General features: G+C 41.6%; 1 long non-coding RNA gene across 1 annotated transcript; it reads right to left on the bottom strand.

Moving 5' to 3' along the window:
• Window positions 1-3,420: 3,420 nt before the first annotated feature.
• On the bottom strand, window positions 3,421-13,643 carry LOC132250058 (uncharacterized). The gene is made up of 2 exons (XR_009461656.1): window positions 13,259-13,643; window positions 3,421-4,833 (listed from the first exon to the last, which is right to left on the bottom strand). It is a non-coding gene; the product is annotated as an uncharacterized LOC132250058 (long non-coding RNA).
• Window positions 13,644-21,826: the final 8,183 nt, after the last annotated feature.

Genomic DNA, 21,826 nt, shown 5'->3' with positions numbered 1-21,826 from the left:
CTGCCAGAATAATGGTTTTATGTGTGTTTATTTCATGGGATTGGGAAGTAGGCTGGAAAATGAAGGGGTACCACAGCCCCCTTCAAAATAGAGAGCACTACTTATAGTACTGAAGTTATTCCTGAGATGGTTGGGAGTAGTATTGTAGCCACGAGGATCCATGAAATATGTGAGAAGCAAGGGTTTTTGGTGATATTTGTTTTGGACCAACAAACTGTATAGTTAGAAAAGATGCTGTGTTGACTTGTCATGCATCAGATCAATGGTCAGGATCTCAATATTGCACTGTTAGGCAGGAGAGCGTGACACAAAATTATACATGCACATGCAAACTGCACATATGACATTATGGGTCCACACACATACACACAAGCAAACATGCACTTCAGTGGCTGTGTGTGTTAATATTAGGGGGCAATTGGGGTGTTTGGTGACTAGGGGGCACTTGGGGTCCTGGGCAAAGGAGGCAGTGGAGAGCTGGTCATGGAGTTGGGAGAGCAGGGGCAGCAGAGGTGGATGTAGGAAGCTGTGGGGAAAGAGCTGGCAGAAGCCAGAGAGGTGGTGGGGAAAGCCGGGGTAGAGAGCTGGGAGGTGGAGGCAGATAAGAGCCAGGGAAAGAAAGCTAAAAGCTGGGAGGTGGAGGTCATGGAGCAGAGCTGGGAGGTCAGGAGAGGTGGAGGTGATGGAACAGCGGTGAGCCAAGGGAGCAGGAAGCTGGCAGAGAAGCTGGGACACAGAGGAAGAGCTGGGACAGGGGTCAAATGTTGTAGAGAGCCGGGAGCAGAGGGACAGAGGGACTGGAGTTAGACATGAGGTTGGGTCAGATGCGGGGACAAAGAGAGCGGGGATTAAGTGAGGAGCCTGCAGCAAGACAAAGGTCATCTCAGGGTCCAAAAATATCAGTTTTATTAGACAGGCAACACCATATACAGACCATGAAATTATTGGTTCCCACACACACACACACAAACTCCCACACGCACTCACACAATGATAGCAGGAAGAAAAAGACTTAGTAGAGGAATTAGAGTCAAAGTGGGTAGAAATAGAACTCAGATCCCTTGTTTTAAGGGAAGATGTGGGTGATGGCTGCCTATCCCAGGTTGAGAGTTGATCTTCGATGGCCATTTGGGGTCTTCTCCAGCAAGGTGTTGTCCAGAGGCGGTCATTGACAGGGCCTCTGGATGGATAGGTGGTGTGGTATAGTGCTGGTCCAAGGAGGTCACACTCTACCACCCCTTTTATAGAGACTACCTGTGACTCCAATGGGCAGGACATGCCCAGGCAAGGGCCAGTGCTGTTCAGATGAGGTATTGCAGTTCCAGGTGTCCTCATTGTCCGGCGGGATACAATGGTGGAGTTTCTGGTTTTTATTTCTGTATGTTGTTTCTATGTTGCTGGTTTCTTGGAGGGTCTTCATCTTTCAAATATTGGGTCCTGGAAGTTGGTCTGTGGTTTCAGGGAAAGTCAATGCAAGGCAGTGGTCTGGTCGTTGAGTTGATGGTCTGGTCATTTAGTTGATGGCCTGGTCATTGAGCAGGAGCTATTTTTAGGCCTGCTACCATTATGTCTCAAGCACCCTCATTCATCCAGGAACCAATTTACATAGGAGGAGTAGGTATAAGTCATAGTTGTAACACAGTTACAATATAGTATGCCTGGGCAGGGGACACAAAATGGAGACTTGGCATTACAAGATGGAAACTGAATATTATAAGATGGAGGGTTGACATTACTTTGGTCAAGTTACAGGAACAGGCTTAAATCATACAATATCAATGTAAAACAATAAAAACCAATACATACATAATAGGAATACAATATAAAACAGTAAAAATCAATACAAAAATACCAGAACATTATTTACAATATAAAAAGGGGCTTGTCACAATAATGGCATATAAGAACTTAGTTTATCTATGACTATTTATAACTACTTATAAGGAATATAGAGGGCAGAGAGAAAGTCAGAAATGGTTGGGGGAGGAGAGGGAATGTATTTTTAAATTAAAAAAAAAAAAGTGAAAAACTGGGGGTTTTGCTACAGGTGGACCAGATTTTTGGTTCAAATTTGGTTCTCCAGATCTGCATTTTGCTATGTGAACTAGTTCAGTCTGGTACCCTGTGCCATTTACTGTTTTAGGGCCAAATCCAGATTGGTCTACTAGACTCTTAAGTGCCTTAAGCAGAATGTGGGCACTTACATTTGAAAAAGAGCTCTCAAATCACCTCTGGTTGAGGTGGGCTTATAAACCAGGTCTCTTGCTTATAGACAGGTGCTCTATAATTTGAATATTATAGAAAAGGTGGGCAGTGGTACACCACACCTCTCAGAAGATGACTCTAAGGTCTGGGGGCCTAGAGGATGAAGTTGCCCGCTTTATAGCTGAGTCAGGTGCCAGCATGCCAAAGAGAAGTAGAAGTTCAAATGCACCCTTATGTTCAGTGTTTCTTATTGGCTAACTCAAAGCAGCTTCCTGGGCATGTACAAGTGTTACATGTAGATCTCCCTAACTGAGCGTAGGGGAATTTAAATGGCTGAGCATGCAAGCATTCACATAGCTTAAATTGTCCTAAAAATGGCATGCCCAATCTTAAGTTAGTTCACCTCAAGGGTGACCCAGGTCTGGTAGAGCCCAGCTGCTTGCTACAGCCCTGGAGCTGTGCTGTTTTAACCCCCCCAGCTACCCTCCCCAACCAGGCAGCAGAGCCCCCACCCCCTGCTGCAGACCTCTTAGCCCAGCCCCTGCCCCTGATTTACTTACTTCAGGCTGCCTGCTTGAATACCTGCATTCAGGAGAACCTGACTCAGATTTAGGGGACTCTAAGTAAGCCACCTAACCTGAGTCGGGTAATTTGAATACTTTTTTGCACCCTGAATTGCCCTTTGGAGGTGCCTGACTCATTATTGACTGGAAAGATAATCTAGGTACCTTACTTCACTTCCTTGAATCACTCTCCTGATGCTTTAGGTATGCTGACCCCTAAGCTAGAATTTCCTAAAGGGCCAGTCTGGAGTTTACCCTCAGTCATTTAGGTTGGAAGCCAAGAAACATATGAGGAAGCTCCAGTCTTCCCCTGAGGTAGGGTCAGGCAAGTGAAAATATGGCTTCCCTGTTGTGTCTGCTGAATTCCATCATGACATGCTATCATGCACTCTTTAGGATCCCAGTAAACTTCAAATACACAAGTAATTTGAAGAGGTCACCTACTATATTGAAGAACGCACAGGATTCCTATTGAAAGCAAAAACCTTGCCCCAAGCAGAGGCCATTCAAGGCTCAATAGGATAATTCTACTGAAACCTCTAAAATAAATGCCAGGAGGCCTGGGCCTGAAAGAAATCAGAAAGCCTACCCTACAGACATGCTCAAATCCCACCACACTGGGGGAAAAAAGGACACTGAGCACAGGCAGGAATTCAAGCAATTAATCCTTTACTTAAAGAATAATAAGCAGCCAGATTTTACATACTGGAAGTGGGAACAAGGTAAAAGGGGTTAAAAACTAAAAAGCAAGGACAGCAGACACCAATTAACACAATGCTAATTGACAATTTCCCCAAGCCTCCATGAAACATGCCAGACCTATTTCCCCAATTACTAATTAAATCAAACTGCACACACAATACTAATTTCCCTAAGTTAGGCAGCTCAGTAGACAAATAAAATGTGAAACCAACTTAAACATGTCGTCAAAGTACAAGAAAAAATAATGAATTAAATTTTGAAGTGAATAAACCTTTTTGCTCTGGATAAATACGTTACACATCTGGCTTGTTTACTAAAGGTTTGTGAGACCCGAGCAATCCTTTTCTGCTCCCAGTTACCCACATTCAGATCTGAATCACAAACTAACCCACAGCAGTCTCCTATAGGGTGCACTTTTTCTCTCTTTGGTGAGGCATGCACTACTCATCATGGAAGCCGTGTATAAATTATTGTGTTTAAAAATTATACAACACCAACTTTATTGCAATTTAAAACAAAGGAAGAACTTTTCGTTAAGTTAGGCCCTGAGGTGTTCCAGACAGTGTCTGGCTCTGTGAAAAATAAAATTCAGCCACTTAATCACATACCATTGTGCGGAGGCAGCCTGTACCCACTGGCGCTCAGTTTTCTTACAGTCTCCCTCTTCTCTTTCAGTAGCCCTCTGGCCTTCTTTTTTCCTCTTCCCCTAGGGTTTCATTCTTCAGAAATTTCCCCAGAGCCCCAATTTTGCGCCATTCAAGTGCTGCCAAAACTCATGCGGGTCACCAAGCGATAAGAGCCAGAATGTGATTTCAGATATACTGGCCTAAGTGGAGCTACTCTAGATTTATACCAGTTCAACTGAGATCAGAATCTAGAGCAGCAGGCACCATCTGAACTGAACGCAGGGTCCCTGATGAAAACAATGGAGAATGTTTGATGTGAGGCATTATGAACGTCACAATAAGACACTTATTGAAGGCTCACCTGTGCTGCTGATTACTGAGAAAGTTTTCCTGAAATGAGGTCTAGAGAAGGATCCTTGTGTTTTTTTTAACACTCAGTGAAATATAGATAAAAACTGGACTTCATGCATTTTTTTGATTAACTTGCAAGAAATGAGGGGGAGAGCACGTGAATACAGCTAAACATTTCACTCTGTGCTATACTTTGCTTCATGTTGAGGTTCAAAGATACAATCTCAGACAGGTATGCTGCTCTGTATTAAGACATTCCAAGGCTTACTTTTTGACTGACATTGAAGATGCATTTATCACAAAGGATGCTGCTTATCTGTCCTTGTTCTCACTCAGGACAAAAGCAGGCCTGTGAAGTTCACTGTCGCAAACCGATCAAGGAAACTCTGCAAAAGAGGAGCAGAAGGACAGCTCAAAGTCTTCCAGTTCATTGTGATTTATCATAATCACTGACCCCTCCCCCAGCATGAAATAAGAATGAAATAGTAATGTGATAGGTTAATGCTGATAATTAAAGAGAGTTTAAGACTAAGTGTGAGACTGAACTGTGTGTGTGGGTGGCTGGAATGGTTGTTTGATGTGAAAGTCAATGATTGAATTATTCAAAGAGAGTGATTTTCAAATGATAATTCTACATTTTACATAACTGATTTTGATTTATTATCACAGCACCCAGTAGAACTGCTGAAGTTACAGGGGACTATCAGGGCTTCCATTCTCTATTATTCTTCTTCAGAGGTTTATATTTGGCAATGAAAGCTTGCTCTGGACTGAAATGCATCATGAAAAGTCTCAATCCGTAAGCACTTCTCACTTACCTCACTGTGAAAGATCACACAGTTTGGCTTGGCTCTTTGCATTCTGCTGAGCATGAATGTTAAAGAAAGGAAAATAATCATGGTCATTACTTTCTGGTGTTCATATTAAAATGAAATAAGAAGAGTCTTTGATTTCAAGGAAAATAGTTTTACAAGAAATTCATCTATAATGGGGCCTTTAGGTTAAATATATTTCTGGATACGTTAAACCACTTAAGAACCAAACACATTTATACTTGCTTATTGTGATGTTAGCCTTTGTGTGAGACTCTTGGCAATTCACTTGGCTGCAGTATGAAAGTATCCTAAGAACCTTGTAGCTTTCTTTCTTCATTAGTGTTTTCTCCCAGTATTTTCTATGAATGGCTTCACTGAGCTAATATAATCATTTTTACCATTAACAAAACCTATTTTTTCCCATGTGGTAGAGTTGCTACACAGGAGCATACAAATCACTATAGACTGTCAAATAAAGAAACACAAATACCTCTTGAAAGCAGAGGGGAAAAAAGACTTCATATAATGTCCTTATGGATCCCCTAATGAAGCAAGAGGTAACAAAAAAGGTATAGACTGAAGGCTAAGATCAGTAACACTCAATGTATAGCTGGAATAACTACAATGATACAAGCTCTGTTCCAAAGTCCATTATAATCAATTGATGTTTTTCTATTCACTTTGGACCAGATCTGTAATTCACCTTGCTTTTAGGATAAGGGTTCAGATGCAGATCAGCTCTTTCATAAAAGCTGCTACAATACGATAGCTGTTCATTGTCATATATACTCTACATGACATGAGCAGGTGGTCACCAGTCATTAAATCCACCTAACCTATTTCATGTCTGGTACCTACTGATACCTTTGTTGTTAGTCTTACTGGAGAGGCCTAACACTGAATAGCAACTGAATAACTCTCTGGTTGCTTCAGAACAGTGGTATCAGGCATGCTGATTGGGCAAGAGAAGCTTGTGGTGATGCTATCTGTGCTGTGGATGAGGGACTTCAGTTTAAGTTGCATGAGGGGAAAAAGGAGAGTATTAAATGAGGAGAGGAACCCTTAACATGGAACAGAAATGTAAGCAGGTGAGAAATGGCAGTATAACAAGCAGATTGAGAAAGGAATTTGCAAAGGGCTCATTATTGACCTAACTCTGCAGCAAAGTCAGTGACAATAACCCCATTGACTTTGGGGAGCGCAGGATCAAGCTAACATTAAACATTTTCATATGTACAAAAGGGACCTGATTTTTTCCAACCCCTTTTGCCCATCTCTACACAAAAGGAGTCAGTCTGAAAAAGTTAGTGAAGAGAGATGGGCAATGGGTGAACTTCCAGATCTTCAGAGACATCAATCTTAGCTGAAAACATTTGGTCAGAAATATCAGGCTGTAAGTCTTCCATGATGAGGCTCTTTCATGGGACAGTAGGTATTTTGTGAATCTGAACGTTCTCCTGGAGCAGTGGTTTTGAACCTTTTTTCAGTTGACGTACCCCTTGGTCTCAGAGTGAGACTTCATGTACGCCTTTTCAGTGGGAAATTAATTTTTTAGGCCCTTGGACCTGTGTTAGACAATGAATGAAATATCTCTCACATACCCCCGATGAGGCTTCATGTACCCCCTGGGGATACATGTACCCCCAGTTCAGAACCACCGCCCTAGAGTCTCTTGGTATTTTACTTTGGTTTTTACCAGGAACAGGAATGGGGAATATGGGAGTCCTGAGACATAAAGTTAAATTCTGGATCTTTGTATTAATATAACCCAGCAGATGGATGGATGGATATTAGTTGATTGATCGACCGGCCGACATACCTACCTACCTAAACTAAAGTTGTGAGTTACCTCTCTAGATATGCTCAGACTTCAGAACATGTAGTCTGTTCTTCTGTCCCAAGAACATTTCTATCAGGAAGTAAAGAAGGAAACAACTGAAAATAGGTAAGAACCAGAATCTTCTACCCTTACTAATGTTGTGTAATACCTTACTGTGCAAGTATTGCCACTGTTTTTAGGGCCAGATTGTTACCTACTTTTCATATATACAAGTGAGCAATTATTCATGCAAAGAGTCCTTTTGAACCTAAAGAGACTGTTCATTAAAGTGAGTAGTGTGAATAATTAGCTTTTTACAGATTAAAATATTACTCAAGTCTGAGCTAGTGTGACACTAAGCAAACTTTCTGAGTGCAGAAGGCATTTTGGTTGGGTAAAGTCTGACAAATGTATGAGTAAAAATTGTGCTGGTTCTTTTCCCAGCCATGCCAGCTTGTGAACCTGGCCTGCCACAAGTCCAAATTATACTCCATATCCTGGGTACCACAATTGCAGCTGTTTGTCCCAGGGACTGAGAGTATTAAATACTGTTCCTATAGTCGGTAACTGCGTACTCGTTCCTGCAGTTATTCTTCATGACCTTGAGGCAATAGGGTGGGAGTCACAGAAATGATGGGTAACATAGGGATAGTAAAGCCATAGACTACAAAGAGCTACAGCCATGAGGTATTGGACAGCCATGTAGTGAGGGGGGTCACAATGTGGTTAAATGGAGGTGTAAAAGGGAAGAAGAGAGATCAGAAAATCTTAGGCTTATCTCTTCACTGCAGAGGTAGCCTGGGTGATGGGCTCCTGCATCTGTTCTCCTGAATTAGCCCAATATTCAGGGCAGGCAGCCACAATACAAACCCATACTTTGAGCTACTGGGTATAGATCTGGATGGGAAACAATATTCCTGTCCTCCTAACATTTTCCTGTTCTGTACCAAGGAGGGTCTTAATCTCTCCCATTGGAAATGTTCTACATCATATAAGGTAATTGAAACAGTCACCAGGCATGTCTACACATGCACTTCATGCAATTGAATATACTCCAGCTCAATTCAAGATGGAATAAACTAATCCCGACATCATCATCTACATGTGCATTTAAGCACAGTAATTTACTGAGGAGTAGGATAGTACCTGTGTTTAATGGAAATATCCTACACTGGAGTAAATTAATTTAATGCACACTAATTACAGTGTACGTGTAGACGGTGACACTTTACTATGCATTAAATTAATCTAATGCACAGTAAAGCACACTTGTAGGTGCTCCCACTGAGTGAAAGTACTGAGCACTCACCTGGGACAACCAAATTAAAATCCCTGTGCTTCCACTCTCCCACATCCTGGACAAGTACCCTAACCACTAGGACCTAGAATCTGTCTAAATTAAATGCAGTTATTTATACAACATGAAATCTCTTCGGTGGGAAGAAAAGCAAATCATAGCTAATAACCAGGGAACCCTGGTCTAGGTCAGGCATGAAAGGGACTTGATACTGAGTGTTCTTCATCTCAGTAGAATGCCTTTACCACTGAACTATTGGCTGTTCCATAGTGGAGCTCTAACCATAAGTTTCAGCCAGGCCCAGAGAAATCTTTCCTTTTCAGTGAAATTTCCATTGAAATTGGTTTGCTTCTACAAAGTTTCAGTTTTGACAAATCAACATTTCTGATTAAAAGCTTTCACGAGAAGGTTCTCTGCAAGTTCTAAATGCACCTTTAGTGGTAATTCCCTCATACAAATGCACTGTCAGGACTTCTGGGGCATATCCCACAGTTCACTGTATTGCAGAAAGTTGAACTGCTCTTGGACCTTTCTCTAGTGACTTGTGGGGAAACTTGTATGCACACTATGGGAAGGGATCAGAGGAATATTAGCACTCAATATTTTAACTTTTTAGACATGATGATCTCTATCCAGAGTGGTAAAATACATACCATCATATACAAGAAACCCACAGACCAACATACATATCTGCACAGAACCCTAAACACACCAAGAAAGTTGTAATACAGCCAAACCCTCTCATACCACCAAATTTGCACTGAGAAGAACACCTGTGATCATTACCTCACAAATCTCAAAAGGGCTTTCACTCAACAAGGACACTCCTCCAGAGAGATAGATCATACTTTTGAAAAAGCCATCCAGCAACCATGTGAAGAATTGCTGCAGTACAGAAGGAAAACCCCCATGAATTGCACACCGCTGGTTATGACATATCATACTTCCCTGGAACCTACAAGGAGAACCCTCAAGCAATTGCAACCCATACTAGAAGAAAACCCAATTCTTAAAGAGATCTTCCCAGAGCCACCCATCCTAGCCTTTAAAAAGCACTGAACCTCACCAGCCTCATCACCAGAAGCAAACTTCCTACAGTCCAAAACACACCAAATGGATCCAGACCATGCCATGACAAGAAATGTAAAACCTACCAACATGTCTCCACCTCCCTCACATTTGTTACACCCCACAACAGAAACATCAGCATTCCTGGATCTTACAGCTGCACCTCCAGAAATGTTATACATCTCATCCAGTGTACCAAATGCCCTGATGGAAAATATGCAGGAGAAACTAAACAACAACTGTGCACCAGAATGAATGCACATCAAAAATCTGTGAAAGACAAGAATACCCAATTACCTGCGGGAGCACATTTCTCACAAGAAAATCACTCTTTCTCCAGTCTCTCAGTTCTAATCCTCAAAGGGAATTTACAAGACACCTTTCACAGACAAGCCTATGGACTTCACTTCATCAGCCTATTAGATACAAAAAATCATGGACTAAATATAGACATTGATTTATGGCACATTATAACCTGCCTGACATCTGACTCCTCATGTAACCTCTATACTATTTAACAGCTATATTCATTCCCCTCCCCCTGCCACCTGTCTCTCACCTATTGACTACCTCAATTTACATTTTCACTGACTGGATTTCTTGCGTGCATATGGCTTCTTTACAATTCTGTCCAGGAAGAGCACAGACCAACTGCAGATGCTTCCTCAGCCTGACAAAGGGTATTTGTACCCAAAAGCTTGCAAAGAAGAATTTTTCCAACTATTTGAGTTGTTCTAATAAAAGATATTGGATTTACCCAAAGAACCTCATCTGCCTATTAGCACTCAAGTAACCCTGTCTGCCTGTTAGTACTCAACCTTTTGTCTTCCCTGAAAAGTAGCTACTATCAGAGTAAGTGAAAGCAGTGCCTGGGTTCTGATCCTTGGTCCCAGGCTGGGAGTGAAAACAGAACTAAATTTGGGTGAGAGGGTTTTGTGTGTGGATGGGAAGGGGGTCATGGGGATATTCATCTAAGAACCTGAATTAACTTTGCAATCCAGATATACACTTAAGGGACACCTGGAATGTCAGAGGGTTGTGAGGGTGGGCAACAGACCAATTGAAGCTATAAGATAGACCTGTGCTTGGGGACAGTCATGGATGGGGTAGGCACCCTTCTTGTCCTCCGCTTGATGAAGTAATGAAAGGTACCAGGGAAGTATGTCCGGAGGTCATGTGTAACAGATCTACAACCAGAAAGGTAAAGGCTGTGCCCTTTTTCAAATGTTTATCGTTCATATTGCTTCCAATCTTAAGGCAAACTGAACAACTGGAACTGCTGCAGACTTCACTGGGAACTGCTGATGCTAAGCAAGATTTATCCTGTACAAAAGCCAAAGAGAAATTCTCAAGTTTTTCCCTTTGGCTTGGCCTCTGTTATCTGGGTGTCTGGTGGGTAGGGTCTGGTAGCTTCTTGTCCCACCTTAGCTGTAGAACTGTTCTATGAAATGTTTCCAGTGTAGGAATATGGGGAGAGTCAAGCCAGGCATAGCAGTCTGTTGCTCAAACCTAGGATTCTTGATGCCCGCTCTGATGGTCTAAACCAGGGGTGGGCAAATATTTTGGGCAGAGGGCCGCTTACTGAGTTTCAGCAAGCCATTGAGGGCTGCATGACAAGCAGCTCGGGGCAGATTAATATTAATTTTGTAAATTAATATTGGGCCAGATAGTATGGCCTGGCAGGCCACATCCGGCCCCTGGGCCACATTTTGCCCACCCCTGGTCTAAACAGGAAGGCAAAACCCCTCCATATAATGATAAAGAAGAATAATCATATTGCTGTCTTTAATGTCACATTAATAAAAATGGATACTAGTATGATGTATATTAATATAATGTGATGGGAAATTGCTAATATACAATTAGACTTTCACATTTTATTAGTACTAGAGTGACAACATACATGGAAGAACAGCTCACTTTAGCAATGGTTAGGAGCAAGAAAGGAGCTAGTGCATATATAGATATAGAAAAAAAAAGAAGCAAGAAAATATATATTTACATATAAGTATGTATTTATCTATGTATGTATATGTATGTGCACATTGAACATTTCCAACTCAGTAGTTTGCTGAGTGTACATTTAAGGCAGCAATAGGGTAGGGCAAGGATAATTTTGTAGCTCACAGATAAGGGACACCATTCATCTTTTTAAAAGGACAGGAATAGATAGCTGACTGCCATTTCTCCATCATGTTACCTAAAATATGGATGGGAGAATGTAGTTGCAACATGCCTGCCCCATAGAGAGTGAATGGAAAGATTCAACTAAGGCATGTGCAAGGACTCATAATAAATGCACATTTAGTATTGGCAAGCTCTGTGACTTTGCCACTAGCTATTGAGTTCAGAGACTAAGGAAGTGATACTTCCTCTTTACACAGCACTGGTGAGACCCCAGCTGGAGTACTGTGTTCAGTTCTGGGTGCCACACTTCAAAAAAGACATGGATAATCTTGAAAGAGTCCAGAGAAGGGCCACAAGAATGATTAAGGGCCCAGAAGACAAACCTTGCAAGGAAAGAGTAAGGGATCTGGGACTGTTCAGCCTGGAGAAGAGGAGACTGAGGCCAACTATAAGTATATAAGGGGTGAATATTGGGAGCTGGGAGAAAAACTGTTCACTAGGGTATCCCAAGGGAGGACAAGGCCATAAACTGTTAAAGGATTGTTTCAGGTTGGATGTAAGGAAGAACTTCTTTACAGTAAGGGTGACCAGAATCTGGAATATACACTTCTCAAGGAGATGGTGCAGTCCCCAACCTTGGACTTCAAGAGGATACTAGACAGACACCTTGCTGGGATCATTTGATCTCAACAGTATTCCTGCCAGAACGGGGGGGGGGGGGGGGGAAGGATTGGATTCAATGATCTTTCGAGGTCCATTCCAGCCCTTAATTTCTATGATTCTATGATTCCTCCAGATTTCTAATGAGGAGGAGCTTAACTAATATCAAAAGTGTATATCTATTTCATTGGTGTTAAAATACATACCTAGCATACATACATATATACATATGTATTCTCCATATATTTTTGCCCTTATATTTGCCTATATATCCACAATCTACTTTCTACCTATATGTAAAATCATCATGTTCAAATTCTGTGGATTGCATATTGAAATAGTTATCCCAGTTCAATCCATTATAACAAACAATACTGATTATATAGCAGGGATATATTTTGTAATTATAATGTGCTTCAAACTTCTTTGATTGACACACAGCATATTTAAACAGGGATGATCAAAAATTATGTTCACAGCACTGTCCTTGTCTTCATTTCTGTAGCACAAAAGCTTTCCGCGGTGGGTAGCAGAGCCCAGTCAGCCTGACAGCTGTGCATAGATGGGATTCAGTTTCATAGAAAAATCCTGCTTTTAAATCAAAGACAATTCAGTTTGGAGAAAGATGCACCTTGTGGAAATAAATAAAAGAGGGCTCATGGTATCGTCAGCTGGCCGTACTAAATCAATAATGCAAGTGGTCCGTCTTGTACACCCATTCAGCTTCTTATTTATTCTGTTGTAAGATGTAAGAACACCTGCCTGGCAGCCCAGGCCAGTAATAAGAGCCCTTGGAGTGAGGTGTCCGAGATAGTGAAATAGTCTTGGATGACACTCCAAGCCCTCTCTGATGCTTCCCTGGCTGTGTGCCTGTGTAAGGCCTGAAGATGTTAATGTCCTTTACCTTCAGATCATATCAATCTGCACCCATTATTTTGCCAAGCAGGGACACCTGGACTGGATGCTCTGTTTTCTTTCAATGGCCCTGGCTTATAAAACAAAACCAACAAAGAGCACGTACTTACGTTTTAGTATTCTTCGGGAGCTCCTAATAGGGGTTTGAGAGAGCTGAAGCACTGTGAGAACACTCTAAGAAAAAGGATGCATTTTTTAATCATCTTCTTTGTTTACAAAGTGGTGACATTCACTTCTGAATCAAAGGAACTGTCTCCAAGTAGAAAAAGTCTTGTATTTGTTTTAGTCGGCAACCTGCTTCTGCCGTACATCCCTCAGTGAAACTTTGCACAAGATAAACTTTCTCTTACATAAATGATGAAAATGATTTTGTACTCATGGGATCATTAGAGCCCAGAGTATCCTTTGAAAAAGCGGTGCTGCATTCAGAGGATGAACAAACAGGCTACCCAGCAACAGGAAATGTGAGATTCAGCAAGAGCAAGACAAACGCCTTTTTCAATTTACATGCAACCTGAAATACGCAAGACACTGCATTACAGCTCACCTTTGATATAGGATCACTTAATTAGCTCCACATTTTAAGTAAGTTACCAGACAAGCTACACTTGGATACAAGTTGAAGGTGCAAAGTACCCTAACCTGGAAGCGTTTTAGCCTGCTTTTGCTTTATCAACAGGATTCAGATCGTTTCTTTTATGTAAAGAACATATTTGAATTCCAAGCAGCTGAACTTGTAAACAAAAATTGTTTTTCTAAAGAGATTCCTTTTGTTCTATTCAGGGGCTCTGCCACTGAAATATTATCTATCATAAAAAAGCATGACATGAATTTACTACAGCAGTCAGCAGCAATTTTTAAATACAGTAGCTAGGTTGATGATTATGTCTTTTTCAACTCTGCGAAACAAGGAAGAACTTGCTGCTCTGTTATTACTTCATCAGTGTGGCACCCAAAAAATGACACTAAATATTCATGTAAAACTGAGCAAAGGAATGGAATCCTCACTGATGGAATTGTGCATTTAGAAATTATTAAAGCTAAGAAATTTGAAATTTGTTAGGTAAACTAGAGCCAAGAAATATACTGAATGATATATTCCTGTTCTGTGTTACTGGCTGCTACATTAAAAATAGTTACATGTGTGATTTGCATTTAGACCTGGCTGCCATCGAGTAAAATAAAATGTGCACATGCAAGTATATGTACGTGCACATGTGAGTACGTACACACACACATACACACACATACACACACACATACAGTCGTGTGTATTCATTTGCTCATGTAGTCCTCTATACGTGTGTATATATAACTATACGGAAAGTAGTTCACAGTAATATTTTCTTCTTCTATATCACATCTGAGCTAAGGTGAGCAGAGCATTTCACTGGTGTTAATTAGCCATCACATCAGTTATGCGAAGTAAATATTATTACTGTCTTTATTTTATTGTAGGGAAAGTGAGTCACAAGTGAAGACCAGAGCATAGAAAAAGAGAAGTGAGTTGCCTAGTGTCAACCAGTAAAGTCAGTAGTAAACCTGGGAATACAAATCCCCAGGGCCTGATTGTGGCCACAAAAGATCCCACTAGAGTCACTGAGGCCATGTGTGTGTAATTGATGGCTTAATTGTGTCCCAAGGTCTTGAATCCCAGTCCTGAACTCCAAGCAACAAAACTTCTCATTCATGATATGCAATAAGGTGCAAGCACAGCAAAGATTTTCAAGAGTTAAGCAGCTAAATTTCAGTTAATTTCATTAAGATTTGAGCACCTAGCTCTCTTGGCCTCTTATTCCTACCATTATAAGCCAAGAAATAGATCTGAAGCACCAAGTCAAATGAATAAAATAGCATTTTTTGGGGGGAGGGTCTATTATTCAACTACATACTGCAGAAAAAGGACTGTACTTTTGACTTAGCCCATTAAAATAAATAAAATATTTATATTTTCTATTTCCTTAAACCTCCAAGTCTCACAGTGAAAAGCAAATGCTCTTTAAGTAGTTTAACGTGTGAACATTTTATAAACCAAACTATGAGAATAAATGTGCTGATATTAAGAGACAAAGATCACATGAATATTTACAGCCCATTTTCTAAATGTAAACCATTCCTAGATCCTTTGAAATGGAGTACAAATGTGCATGATGAAGAGTGGATAAACGGAATGAACAAATATGCTCCTGTGAGTTTTGCTATTATATATCAGTTTTAATATACAGTATTGCCTCATTGACCTTTATCATCCCATTTAAACTTCTTCTTTGGATGTTGCCATCATTGCCTTGTACCTGCTTTCGGCATGTTGGTGCTTGCTTAAGCAGACCTTTGCCTTTAAGTCCACCGAGGTTCGTTTATGTGCCTGATGTATGGTACCAGCTTAAACAAAAATTTTCTTTGACTATCTGGCTGTTTCCCAATAGATGGGAAAAAACCTCAAGCACAAATTGGTATCTGTCATGGAGTTCTATTCCAGGTTACTTTTGGAAATTCTGTGTAACTCATTGTGTGTTGTACTCCACACAAGGTATTGTATACGGAGGGCCTGGACTCATTCAGCGTGACCAACCTCAGGGCACAGTCAGACCTTACACTATAAGCTGAACAAATGTTAATTGGCTTAGTGTTGTTTGGCTTAGTGGAGTAGTCACGTGTTACGGCAAAAAACCTTTTCTGATTTTCCCTCACCTGCACAGCTGTGACTTGCCACTAGAGGCTTGGTGAACAGTGGCAGGACTAGAAGCTAGGACAGGGGCAGGCAATTATTTTGGGTGGAGGGCCACTTACTGAGTTTTGGAAAGCCATCGAGGGCTACATGACAGGCAGCCCAGGGCAGATAAATATTAATTTTCTAAATTTTTTAGGGGCCCCATGGGTGGGAGAAAATGGCCTGGCGGGCTGTATCTGGCCCCTGGGATGTATTTTGCCTACCCCTGAGCTAGGGGAAGGACAGGTTTCCTGCTCCCTTGGGGCAGTGCAAGCACTGGAGCACTTCGAAGGCTAAGGAAGTGATACTGGAAGCTGTGGTGCCTCCTCCTGCTACTCCGACCTGTTCTGCTCCGCCCCCACTGGGATCAGGGTCAGCCAGTCTGAGCAGGGGGAAGGTATTGGGAGCGGGGAGCACTGCGTCCCCACCACTGCTTGCACCCACCTCTGCTCCCTGCTGGAGCGGAGCCAGTTGGTTTGAGCAGTGGTGGGGACACAGTATCCTCCCACCCCTGCTTAGACAGGCTGAGCACCACTGCTTGCACCCAAATCTGCTCCCTGCTGGAGCGGAGCCTGTTGGAGTGAGCAGTGGAGGGAGGCAGTGCAGGCCCACTGCCCCCTGGAATGCTTGAGGACTTCAACTTGGGCAGAAAAACTGTGGAGAGTGGCCACAAATTAATGGGACAGGAGCAAAATTAGGCAGATTAGAGATAATCCTGCCTTGGAGTGGTGTAACCTTAAGCCGAATAATGAGTGCTTTAAGCTTTAAGCCACTTAAAATGTGTTAACGTGCAGCCAGTCCGGGGGTTAAGAGCTTCAGAAGCAACTTAAAGTTACCATGTAACAAGGCCATCAGTTTTAATTGCAATCCAAGGCACTCAGCATCTTCCGTGATAGGGGAACCAGTTCGATATATATTATCTAGCCATTCCCACAGGGGTATATCAGTGGGATAAGATAAAGCCCTCATCTTCCTATTGATATGGTAAATAGTAATGATGATAATTTCTCCTCTTTTATTTACTTTATAAATATGAAATCATTAATCCACACAGACCTTTGTGAAAGAGTCATCCTTATATTTATCCACCAGGAACTGAGATAGGGAAATTCTCTGATTTGTGGAGGCCACAGAGGGAGTTGGTGTCAGAGCCATGATTAGGATGTTGGAGTTTGCTTGCATGACATCCTAAGCTCAGACCAGTTGATTCCATAGCTCTGTGATATCACAGCAGTAGGTGCAGCAGTTTTCATTGACATGCTTTTGCTTCTCTTTGTAAAGGGAATTCATATAATAGATGTTTTATAGAGGAAGCATCCATAATGAAAATCTGTAGTTTGGTTATAAATCCAAGGCTGTCTTTCTTAGACTCAAAAAGCATTTAAAAGTGAGTTTGCATGCTGTGGGGCATGGTAATAGCCTGGGCATGGAGAGTGGTGAGAACAAACCATGTTTTAAAAGTGGACCTGATCTGTAACATACTGTGATGCTGAGGAATTAGTTTATATTACCTGTGTTGTAACTGAGACCCTAATGTAGGAGCAAGAAACGGAAAAATAGATGGCAGAGGATGCGGTTGAAATGGGTGCTTTTCCCCAGATACCTGCTTATTCTGAGATCTGTGTGCCTCTACAGACATATCTGAAAATTAAAAGGCATCTTTTTTATGCATTGATGAAGTTTTCTGTATACCAGATTATTGGCCTAAACCACAGGGATATTGGCTATTTTGAGCTTATCTTTTATGTATTTTTTTGATCTGGACTTCCATCCTGGAACTGTAATAACCCTTTCCCAATAAAAGTTTAGTTTTAAATAGTATGTCCGTTTCCCTCCCCATCCCCCTCTAATTTCTCTTTCAATAAATTGACATTTTCTTACAAAGAGCCGCTTTGTTGAAAAAATCCTGACCAGCTCAACTCAAGATATACTGATTCCACTCTTTGTCTTAGGCAAAACGTGCCTTTGTGTAAAGAAGCTCTCATTTTTCAACTGCAAACATACTGCATCTGGCAACAAATTCCCCATCTTGTTACTTTATTTGGCTTTTCCTTTTCATTTCTGCAAGAGTCTGGGCAACTAAAAATCATTTTGGCGTTCTCGATCTTTATCTAACCTCCACAAAATGGGCCAGGCCCTGCAATGCTGTTATTTCCACACTGCTGTCCACACAATTTAAGCAGTGTTTTATCACAGAGGGCAGGTCCCAGAATAGAGCATAAATAAATAGATGATTTTAGAATACTGTAGATCATTGAGCCACATGCAAAAAAGGCCCCTTGTTTTGAAAGAGCAGCATGAGCCTCAGCAACAATGAGTCTTGAAGCCTGATGAAAATCTCAGATGCTTTGAGGCTGTGTTTGTTGGGTGAACTTTATTTACATTTGGCACAAATGCTTTCATGTGTGATGCCAGCAACTGCCAGGATACATGGACATAGCTGAATAAAGCTTCTCCGGCTTGATACAGGGAAATATTGAATCAGTCTGAAAACTGCCATATCCAATGCATGTTTAATTTTCTAAGCCAGCCTAGCTTGTACAAGGAAAGAAATCCCTTTTTTTAAAAACAGAAGGGACCCCCCCACCCCCAGACGTTGGAAATACAGATGGCACCCTTGTTACTTTTTCCATAATTATGAAAACTGCAAACCAGATTCTTCAATAGTTCAATGTCTTTCGAATCCCAACGGGTTTTTCTAAGAATGCCCCGGCTTTAGGCTGTTCACCAATCTCAAATAGGAATGTCCTTTTTCAGATTACCCACTGTGCATAGCAATTAATTTAATAAGAAACTGTCAAAATTTGCCTCAAGTGGAAAAACAACCCCCCCGCCCCGAAACCCCAACCCAAACCACAACATGTTTGCAAAAAATCAATATGAAAAAAATGTGCTTTTGAAAGAACAAAGAGCTGCCAGCTCCACAACATTGGCTGTGTGATTTTACAAGGGGTGTTACCTATGCCAGGACCCCAGCAAATGTATTACGCAACTGCAGTCTGCAGCCTGGTTACGACTCACCAGTGTCATTTTTGCGGTGAGAGGAGAGCTGCTGGTTCGAAGTTGGAGAGGAGGGGAGAAGAAGAGCAAGAAGAAACATTGCATCTCTTCATTGTCTTCTTGCATTTCTGTACCTAGAGAACTGGACTGAGCTGCATTTTTTGCTCAGCAGCAAACATCACAATGTCAGGCCTACTTTTAAAAATGACTGGGAGAGGAACTTAGGGTTTTGAAACTTGATTTTAGTTATTTATTTATTTTTTATTTTTAGCTCTGCAAATACATTGCATCGTAGCACACCATTTTGTAGGTGTAAAAGAGCTTAGAAAGAGGGAGGGGAATGGGGAAAATTCTTGCCTGATATACAGTGACCAAGTTGTAGACAATGTGCTCTGAGTGCCTGGTCTCGGGATATTTTACCTGATTGCACATCACCCATGATCCATCCATGTTTTTGGTTCCTGGCCCCTTTCACTAATTTGAATGCGAGAAAGTTTCTTTGAACTTTTTCAATTATTTAACAACTTTCAAGTGGAGAAATATTTGGGTCTTTTAATTTCATTTTTGGCTCCTTTTTTTTTTTGCCTCCGTTCTGTTTGCTAAACAGTAATTGCAGATCTTTCCTGCCACCTTTAATACTCCCAGCTAATTATCCTGAAATAAATCTCTTTCAAGTCTGCATGCCAGCAGTTGTGGGATATGAGCAGCTCTTTCAGCTCCCGGCTGCCTGTCAGTCAAATGGGCCTCAGCTGCAGCTCAGAATGATGAGTATTAGTCTCCCGCTGGGATGATTCTCCCAATCTCCCCACTTCCAACAGCATCTCCCAGGGCTGCACCACGCTTCTACCTGTTAGCCTAATCTGGGATTTTCTTTTGCTAATGCTGTTATTTTGAAAAGAGGAAGAGGATTCCTAGGAGAAAGACACTCAGTTAACCTTTTCCTAATTGCCATTCAAGGCTGAAAGAAAAAAAAAAATGGTGGGTGTCACCAGAAGGAAGAATGCTTGGGCCTCAAATTCAATTTCAAACTTGTTCCAAAGTTGGACAATGCAAACAATCTTGATCTGTCTCGTTCTGCTTTTTCTGTCCTCATTCAGGTGCCCATTTGCAAGGTGTCATGCTGTTTGTTTGGTGGCCGTGGTGAGCATTGCAGACTTGAAGTGCGATGTTTTATTTCCTTTCTGTTTGAAAAGCAAAACCAAGCAGCTCCAGAACTGTAGGACAGCCCAGAGAGAAATTAAATTAGGGCCTAATTTTTCGTAGCCTTATGCAGGTGATCTTTCTGACTTCACTGTAGCCACTTTGGGGCCAGTAGTGTAACTGAGGGGGACAACTCAGCAGTCCTGGCCTCCACCTTTGCAGTGAGAGCACTGAAATAGCAGCTGCTGCAGAAGTCGCGGGAAGCACTGCCCCCAGTCTGCTCCAGGCGCCATAAATGGCCAGGGCACAGAACTACCCTGCTACACCTCGCTTTGGGATTACTTACATGACTGAAGCTTGCAGGATCAGGCCCCTTATTTACGGTCCTGGGTAGAGAAGGCGAGCTTACATCACTGAAAGGTTTCCAGTAAATTACACTAAACTTGAATTATTTCAGGCTCATGCCCTGTGCATCCTGTTCAGAAGCAAGCATGTTAGTTTGTAAGCAATGCTAAATGCTCAATCATTAATTTATTATGTGCAAGCCATAACAGCAAGGGCTATTTTTAAAGGCCACTTAAGCTTGCTTTCACATGTGTGTCTGTAGTGTGACTACAGGACATATATAAAATGATGTATTATTACCCAGGCACCCAGAGATATATTTTTTCAATTAAAGGACTACTAAATGATAAGGATTAAAAATGCTTGCTCTTGTTTTCTGCATTTTTTTCAGTATTGATGCTGCCTAATTATTTAGCAGTTGGATTACCTCCGGAAGTGCAACCCTGAGCAGAGAATGCCATCAGAGAACACTTTGGCTAGTTGACAAGATGGGGTTTACCATGCCCCTTCTCACTTCACTACTGCCATTTTATGGATTCACCAGCAAGGGGTGCTCTGTAGACAGTGCATCCATTAGCCTTCCCCCAGAATGATACTGGCTGTGCAATATGTTTGGAGTCTGTTGCACTGGGGTGTTGGATCTCGAGTTCATTCCTGAAGTGAAGTGTTTTGGTTAGCAGTTAAATGTGCACTCATCAAGCTGCTTGGCTGGCCTTGAAGCTTTCTTCCTAAAGAGTTGTTTTTCACTTGGTGCTCACTCTTAAAACTGCGATGTGCTGTGTTGAATTAATTCTATTAGCTGCCAAAGGAATTCCTTGCTGCCGAATTATATTTCCTGCATCTGTAAATCATTTTACCACTGCTTTTCATGACAGTTATGCAAGTGACCTTTGGATTTCACAATTTTTTTTATTTATGACATTGCTAACCACTCTATGGCAGTGCATCATAGTAAGATTGTGAAATCGCTAGAGATACCCAAGAATGTAATATATATATTATACCAATGAAAACAATATAAAAGTGAACTTTTCAGACTTGGACCTTGGAAACATAATATTTACACTGAGTAAGTCATGTTAGCTTTAGGAATCTATTTCTGGGTATTTTCATTCTCCGAGGAGGAGGTGCTGCGAAGTGTAACTGGGAGTTCACTTTTCTTCCTAACTTTCTTTCTCTCTACTCACAGCCTGCTCAGTTCTGCAAGGGCTGACCTCTCATTGTCTTTGATGGGAGCTGAGGCTACCCAGCGTCTTGAAGACTTGAGTCTGTAATACTTTGATACCAGTCAACTGGCTGGAATACTTGCCTCAGAACAAAACTTTAAATTTTCTAAAGAAGCAGCTGCCAGTGTGGTAGGCAGGGCAGAGCAAGAGTTCAGCAATGTTGTGTCCTACTTCTGTTTTTGAAAGTGATCAGTCAGGTCAAAAAACCACCCAAGGCTTGGAGCCCGTTGAACTAGTGTGCTGCAGGCAGGTCAATT

This window comes from Alligator mississippiensis, chromosome 1 (genome assembly GCF_030867095.1).
Source record: "Alligator mississippiensis isolate rAllMis1 chromosome 1, rAllMis1, whole genome shotgun sequence".
Lineage (NCBI taxonomy): Eukaryota > Metazoa > Chordata > Crocodylia > Alligatoridae > Alligator > Alligator mississippiensis.
This window is presented reverse-complemented; position numbering and strand designations above follow the sequence as displayed.